At 38.7% G+C, this 7,500-nt stretch overlaps 1 protein-coding gene across 7 annotated transcripts in view; it reads left to right on the top strand.

The window, feature by feature from the left end:
- Nucleotides 1-7,500, top strand: part of krz (beta-arrestin protein kurtz) — a 125,139-nt gene that overhangs the window by 81,644 nt on the left and 35,995 nt on the right. The gene's annotated exons all lie outside the window — the stretch shown is intronic.

Raw genomic sequence — 7,500 nt, 5'->3', positions numbered from 1 at the left:
GGCAGCACGTGTAGGAACTGCCTTTTTTTTACGGAAATACCGGAGCGCTTTGTGGTTGAATACAGGTCTTCTTTGGAACTAAAACGGTATTCGAGATGAGAACAGTATATCGAATGACATTGAACGCCAGTAAAGGTTATTGGAAATGGTATTCTCTGGAGATTGAAGGGGAGACATTTTCATAATGGTAAGTGGAACAGATTTTCCAACCGAGGAGTCTAATTCTTATGCACTACGTATCGAATAAACAAAGAAATATAACCCAACCACTTACTTATAAAGTGCTTATTAAATGCGTAAGAAGAAAGCAGATGTGAAGCTGAATAAATATTTGGTAATGTAGGATAGGGAAATCATATTTATTGCTACCCCAAATTTGCGCCCTTAAGTTTAGTTTAGTCCTTTATTTACCACCCTGGCTAAGTACACAGGCGTAGGCAGTCTTTAAAGCATTGATTTAGGGCCATGACATTATATGATAACATTACATTACCAATTGAAGTTATATAACATGATCATATCCTCAAATATATTATTTCATTTACCACCCCAGCGTACTGCTTAGACATGGGCAGGCATTGTTTCATTTGATAAAAGGTCATAAGATATTACATACCGAATTTAGGATATAACATATCCGTTTAGTACATCAGTTGATATGTAATAGTTACTTAGCTTTGGATACTTCATGCTAGGTGGGTCTTAAAGGCTATATCATATGGCGCTCAGAGATATGATGTTTGATGTGATATAATGTGATGTTTTTATTCTTCGTTGCAAAGTCTGCATTTAGTTTCTTCCACGCGGCATTCTACGTAATTGAAACGTGGAGTGTGGTGGCGTAGAGTTTTTACACTACCCATGTATTTTGGTATACCATATAATTTAGGATAAATACAAAGATGTGATTGTTTATTACTAACTTCGATTAAAGGAGAATACGTTACTAGTAATGGAGGGATGATTGATTCTCTGGAAAAAGAGAAGAGCAAAAGTAAAACTTAGTCCATGATAATCGAAAAACTTGAAAGGGAACATGAAAATGGAGTGACGGAAAGAGCCTATGTAAATCGACAGATGCATACGGATTTGGAGGGCAAACATTTGCAAGGCTAAATCGGACCTTGCAGAGCGATTTCTAGGAAAAGCTTCAACAAGTCATGATTGTGTGACTCGTTTGATAGTGCTGCAGTCGTCGTTTCGTATGAATGTCTCACCTAAGTCAAGGCTGCAATCCAGCGAAAAAAAAATCATTATAGCGATATATTGTTTCATAGCCCATTTTTGCTCTTGTAAAGGGGCGCGCAAGTACCCTGTGATCTTTGCTTTATCTTGCTGTAATATCATGAGGCTGGCCAAGTGCGTCATGTGTCCCTCATATCTGAATCGGTCATCGCTAGTGTAAAGTACTTGACGCCCTTATATGCTGTGTGTATATTTATATTTATCCGCATATATCTTCGTATATTTGTCTGCAAATAGATGTTTTTATAAGCGGACGTTTTTTTAAATTTGAATGCACGTTCGTCTGTGGTGTGGTGAGTGGTTTGGTGTGGTGTATTGTATTGTATGGTGTAGTGTTTTGTGTGTGTGTGTGTGTGTGTGTGTGTGTGTGTATGTGTATGTTGTATTATAGATGTGATATATATATATTTATTTATGTATTTATTTATTTATTTATATTTATATACATATTTACGTGCGTGTGTATCGCAGGTAATCCGATGCATACTCTTATTTTCGCACTCTCTCTTCTCTTCTCTTTTCTCTTCTCTTTTCTCTTCTCTTCTCTTCTCTTCTCTTCTCTTCTCTTCTCTTTTCTTTTCTTTTCTTTTCTTTTCTTTTCTTTTCTTCTCTTCTCTTCTCTTCTCTTCTCTTCTCTTCTCTCCTCTTCTCTTCTCTTCTCTTCTCTTCTCTTCTCTCTCTCTCTCTCTCTCTCTCTCTCTCTCTCTCTCTCTCTCTCTCTCTCTCTCTCTCTCTCTCTCTCTCTCTATTTCTCTCTATTTCGCATTATTCTTCCTTTTCGTATCGTTGAGAGGTTTCATTGTTTTCACTCTTGTTTTAATCCGCGTCGAATCCTGCTTTCCCCGTAATGTAAGGCTTCAATCTGTGTGTTCTGATTGTTTGAACATTTATCACACTGATCTTGTCAACCAGCGTGAGGAACGCGGAAGGCTTTAACAAATTTAGAATATGTACCTTTTTTGTATGATTGTGGGAGACGGACCTTTTTAAACTATGACAAATAATATTTGTTATATTTGGCATTCATAGGTTAGTGTAGCTTCTTTGTTGAGGCTTTTTTCCATTTTTATTAGATTTTGATACAGATGTCAGTCGATATTATAATGCATGTCAGATTCATTCTCTGATATAGCAATTATATATGATACCTGCTGAAGTTGCTTTTCTTCAATCGCTCCTGTTCCTTAGCACTGCATCGTGCCGTATCATCTTTAGATTTCAGCTCGGGAATCATAACCTTCCCCCCTCCCTCTCCCAGGAACCGATTAGCATATAGACACGCATGGGTGATTTGGTGCCGTTTCCCGGCCTCCGATTGGTCGAAATATTCCTGGCCATTATCTCCGAAAGCCGCTTACCCGTGCGACTTCGGATTTTGCCATGCGGAGTCATCGCCTGTCAGAACGCATCAGCATTTGGGCAAGGCCTTATTTACTCCTCTTCTTTCTGTTTTTTTTTTTATCGCCTATATTTTTGGTTTCTGTTGTATCGAGTCTTTTTTCCTCTTCTCCTCCCCTTCCACCCCCACCCCCCTTGTGTTGTTTTGAGTTTGTATAGAATAAGGCACTACGAAAGATAGATGGGAAAGATGTGTTATTGGAAGAAATTAAGTAATTCCAGTTACGTGAGTATTCTAATCGTCTGCGGCTGTCTGATCGACTGCAAGGTTGACGAAGAAAAATATGATGATCAGATATGGTAATTATATATGTTGGTTGAAGGTAGTGAAAAATAGACTTTGGCATAAAGTTATAATGGTTAAAATTTGATTAAAACTGTTAGAATGGTCATTAACGTTATTAATCAAAATTGAATCGTAAATATCACCATGACAATCATAACTAATATTACCATAATTACTAATATCATTGATACTTAGATTATTATTCGTGTTATTTTCTTGTTAATGCTCATATTAAAAATGTGATGAGATCATTATCATTATAACCATAAGATGATAGTGATGATCTCATCATGATCATGATTGATATGATTATTGATGATAGTATTGTTACTACAATTACTGTTAATAGTGGTACCTGCATTTGTTTTATTATATGCGTTCTTGTCATTGAATCCCACACAATATTAGTGGCAATATTGATTATAGTGATGATTATGGAAATGGAAATGATACTTATAATGGAAGTGATGATGGTATTAATGACTAGAAACGATGATACGGCTTACAGCAACAACAACAACTACTATTATTAATTATTATTACTACTTCTACTACTACTAACACCAACACTAATACAACCATTACCATCACACCACCAGTACTACTACTAGTACTATCACTAGTACTACTACTAGTGCAACTATTACTAGTACTACTACCAGGACTAGTACTAGTAGCACTAGCAGTAATAGCACTACTGGTAGTAGTATACATACTACTACTGCTGCTACTGCTACTACTACTACTACTACTACTACTACTATCACTTGTACTACTATTAGTAGTGCTACTATTACTAGTACTACTACTACTAGTACTACTAATACTAGTACTACTTCTTCCAATACTACTACTGCTAGTAGTAGTAGTAGTACTTCTATTGATGCTACTAGTAGTATTACTGCTGCTGCTAGAATGATTTAAAAACTGGTTGGGGTAATTATATTTTTTGCTCTCTCCTTCCCTTGTTACCTTGATAACTGATGTCTACAGTTCGTTGACCGCCTTTTAAAGAGGAAGATCGAGTAGCGTATTTGATGACAGGAAGTGTGAGTCATGGGTGCTTCAGCGGCAGTGTGATTCTGCGCGGGAAGGGATGCGTTGACGTTACATGACTTCGATCCATGACTTGTCTTATGTCCATATATATATATATATATATATATATATATATATATATATATATATATATATATATATATGTATATGTATATATTACATATATATATGTATATATATATATATATTACATATATATATGTATATATATATATTACATATATATATGTATATATATATATATATATATATTACATATATGTATATATATATATATATATATATATATATATATATATATATATATATTACATATATATATTACATATCTGTATATATATATATTACATATATATATGTATATATATATATATATATATATATATATATATATATATATATATATATAATATTTACCTCTTGCTCGAGTCCGTAATAGGAACTGCATCACAATTCAGGAACTCTAATTTTTTCTGCCTCTCTCCCCCCTCCCCTTCTCTTTGATTGGCTATTTTCGCAACGGGATTTCTGGTTGAGCCAATCGCTTCTCGGGATAGCTTGACTAATAGTCGTGTGTACATTTTTTTCTTTGTTTCTTTTTTTTGACGTAAAGAGCGTCCGGAATACAAACACACAAAAAAAAAATCGTTGGATTGCTATTCCCCCCCCCCCCCCCCCTGTTTGATGTACCTCTTTTCTCCTCAATCCCACACTTCATCCCACACGTCATATCTCTCAATTTCTTCTCTCCCTCCCTTACTCCCTCCCCCCTTCCCTCTCCCTTTCCTGTCTCCCTCCCCCCACCATTCCGAGTGGAGACATTGCCTAAGTGGCAGTTTCACGGAAGTGGAGATGGCCAAAAGCTTTATGGGGGTCGGAGTCAGTGGCCCGCGGTTTCATGGCAGCTTCGGGGGGTGGGGGGTAGGGGGGGGTTCAGGTGCCTTCCCCCACCCCTTTTCCTGATAATTTGACCGGTGCACTTGTCATGCTGGCCAATCTGTAATGAGGGAGGGAGAGGGACACAAGACGAGACGAAACAAAGATAAAGACAAATACAAACACAAACACAAAAGAAAGGGGAAGTTGAGGGGTTGAGATAGAAGGGGCACAAGGTAAAGAAAGCGATAAAGAGCAATAATTATGGATAAATTGATAGGTATATAGACGAAGAGTGTAGAACGAGGAAAAAAAAGAGCTGAAGAGTCGTAGATGGGTGTGATTTTATGTTCTCGAGTTTTAATAGAATACTCTTTTGAAAGAATTAGACCTTGGTTTTGGTGCATCACTCGAACGCGTTCCATTTTAGGCTGTGCGTCAAATCAAATCAAATCAGGAGATTCTAGGCACGCAAAGGATCTCCACCAAAAATGAGACGAGAGTAAAATTATCGATGGAAATTTCCCAAGCTTCTGAGAAGGAGTTTTCATTTTTTTCCACTTCTTTTTTGTAATTATCTGAACGGTGATTAGACCTTGACCTTCTCGGTAGGTTAAATCTTCGCAAACCCGGCTGCTTTTTCCATGCCCTCATGGATTTCCATGGCGGGCGACGACCTAAATAGTCTGGCGGCTCCGACCGACTTGACAGGAGATGGGAGGAGGAGAGAGAAAATCGTCAGGAAATGAGGGGAGGGAGAGAGGTAGTCAGAGCAGAGGACGAAGAGGAGGAAGGAGGAGGAGGAGAAAGAGGAAAAGGAAGAAGAGGAATAGGAACAAGAGTAGGAACATGAAGAAGAGGAAGAAGAACAAGAAGCAACATCAGCAGCAAGAATATTTTAATAAAAAAACAGAGAAGAATAGAGTTGGTGAAGAGAAGTGAGATCGGGAGCATATGCGTTTTTTTCTTTCTAGTTGACCTCATTTTAGTATGTATATCTTCAGAATTATTTATTAAACTCGCAATTCCTTGTTTGGCAAACATCAAAAGCGGTTGACGAGAAATCGTGTTTGATATTTGATTTTGGGAATTAACAGAGCTTCTCTTCATGTGTTTGGTTCATGCTATTATATTTGCGTCTTGCCAAGAAAGAGCAGTCATGATTTCATGACAGAGCCAAGAGAGTTGCGCTTTTAGAGGCTGTTATTAGCTTGTTGTAAGGGGTGCCACTTTCTACGAAAAGAAAGGGCGACGTATAGAAAAAAATAAATATTCTTGATAAAATAAATATTCTTGCAACTTTTCTGCTCCGTCCTGTCATCCTTCCCCCTTTTCCGCTCGCGAACTGTCCCTCGTTAACGCCGCGTCGTTCAAAAGTCCCGACCGGGAGAATATTAGATGACGAGGCTTAATAAGGCCAGCAAGACAGCCTTCAGTTAATGAGCGAGTCATTATGTTAATGTGTCATTTGAATACAGGCGAGACTGAGACTACTCAGCCACAGTAACGCCAACAAAGGACCGCAGAACCAGCCAGGTGTGGCGACGGCAGCGGTGGAAGGGAAATGAGGGGAGAGAGGGAGTGAAAGGACTTAAAGAGGGGGGCGAACGAGATCCAAGTATTATATATCTGTATACAACTGCGTATGCAAATATGCACACGTGAGGTTACATTAGTTATTGGTAACATGCTTGTGCACGACGTGTATGTGTTCATTGAAATGTAGATACGAATGTAAAGATGTGAAAAGGGAAGGGAAAAAGACGTAGCACTGGCCAGAAGCGTGTTATTTAAATACATTTCACAGTCTCGTGGACACATGCAGCTCATGTTGACGTTGTCAGTCAGCGCATAATTGTTTTTTTTTCTGTGAATGTTTTCTTGGTTCTTGGGATATTGGAATGAGAAAAGGGAACTGTTTTCAAACGAATATCTCTTTACCTCGGATGTGTCATGATACACGCATTTCTATTGGGTGCAACTGGGAATGCAAACAAACGCTATGACATCATATTTGATTTCGGATTCTTGTTTGTTTTTTTTTCTCCGGAGTGCATGAACATGTTTTTTTCAGTCAGACTTGGTATTCTGACGTGTTACCGGGATTTGAAGTTGGTTCTTTTCTGTGGGTAGTTGACGGGGCGTTTTCTCGGTGTCGTCGCATGCATTGACCTCTGAGACGCCACTGCCTCTGACCACAAGGACGCTTCGGCATTTGCTTGTTGCACGTTCTGTGGGTGTGACATTCCGTTAGCAATATTTTGGCACGCATATACACTAGTATGTACTTGTAACTGCTACGTGGTTGTATGTGTACTTGTGCACTTTCTGGTGGATGGAACGTAACATCAAGACCCAACAGTTGTATTTTCAATGTTATTGCGGTGGTTATCTTGGGTTTTGTTCGAGAGAAGATCCAGGACACAAATGAGGATGCCCAGAGCGTGGCCTGGCAGTGCACCCCAAGGGGGCTCTTGAGTGGTAGTTAGCGGCTGCATACCGGCTGCGTGGGATGTCGTGGGGAGCTTAGTGCTGACTGACCTTCGCTGTGGTGTGTGTTAATGTGATGAACATGGGTGCTGTGCTAGAGATTAGTTGGTAGTGCGCCTTGCCATTTAGAGGCACAAGGAGGGAGG

This window comes from Penaeus japonicus, unplaced genomic scaffold (assembly GCF_977035675.1).
Source record: "Penaeus japonicus unplaced genomic scaffold, GWHDUDI00000001_assembly GWHDUDI00000012, whole genome shotgun sequence".
Classification (NCBI taxonomy): Eukaryota; Metazoa; Arthropoda; class Malacostraca; order Decapoda; family Penaeidae; genus Penaeus; species Penaeus japonicus.
The sequence above is the reverse complement of the archived record's forward strand: the minus strand, read 5'-3'. Positions and strand labels throughout refer to the sequence as shown.